Raw genomic sequence first — 688 nt, forward strand, 5'->3', positions numbered from 1 at the left:
GCTAACTCCTCATATAGACAGAAAGATCAGTGTGTGTGTGTGTGTGTCTGTGTGTGTGTGAGTCCTGCTAAGTGACCATGTGTTTCTTTGCTTTTCTGAAACTCTCGATTGCTTGATCTGAGATGCTGACACAGTTCAAAAATTAGTCAGATTTAAATGATTACAAAATATTATCATATTTCCTTAATCCTTAAGATAAATTAATATCAGACATATTTGAAGACCAAGGAGTACAGGACATCCAGACTTCAAACTGTGGCATGTATAGCCTCAGAGAAATTTACTAAAATATAATGTCCTCATATGAGGATGCAGGGTCTCAGGGGGTTACGTTTTATTGCTTTGACTGAAGTTGCACCCAATTTCTCTGGATGATCATTGAGATTCAAAATATTCAAAATAAATGCAGATTTCCACTGTATTTCAATGCTGAGTCCACCTTATTAAAGGTCCTCTTCTGTGTCTTCTGTGTACAGCTGTATCAGATCCCTTCCTACAGGATTATGAAAGTACATTTCATCTTTTGGCCAAGATTTTTTGATGTATCTTCATCAATTTAACTGAGTTTGGGTGATAAGATTACAGTTTTTCTCGATTGCTTAAACACATTTCTTGAAACTATGCCTCGTATTCTCAAAACAGTAAACACAAATCCATAACGTCTCACCCAATTCCCCAAACATCCTAT

Source organism: Sinocyclocheilus anshuiensis, unplaced genomic scaffold, assembly GCF_001515605.1.
Source record: "Sinocyclocheilus anshuiensis isolate Anshui unplaced genomic scaffold, SAMN03320099.WGS_v1.1 scaffold1360, whole genome shotgun sequence".
In the NCBI taxonomy this organism is placed as follows: domain Eukaryota; kingdom Metazoa; phylum Chordata; class Actinopteri; order Cypriniformes; family Cyprinidae; genus Sinocyclocheilus; species Sinocyclocheilus anshuiensis.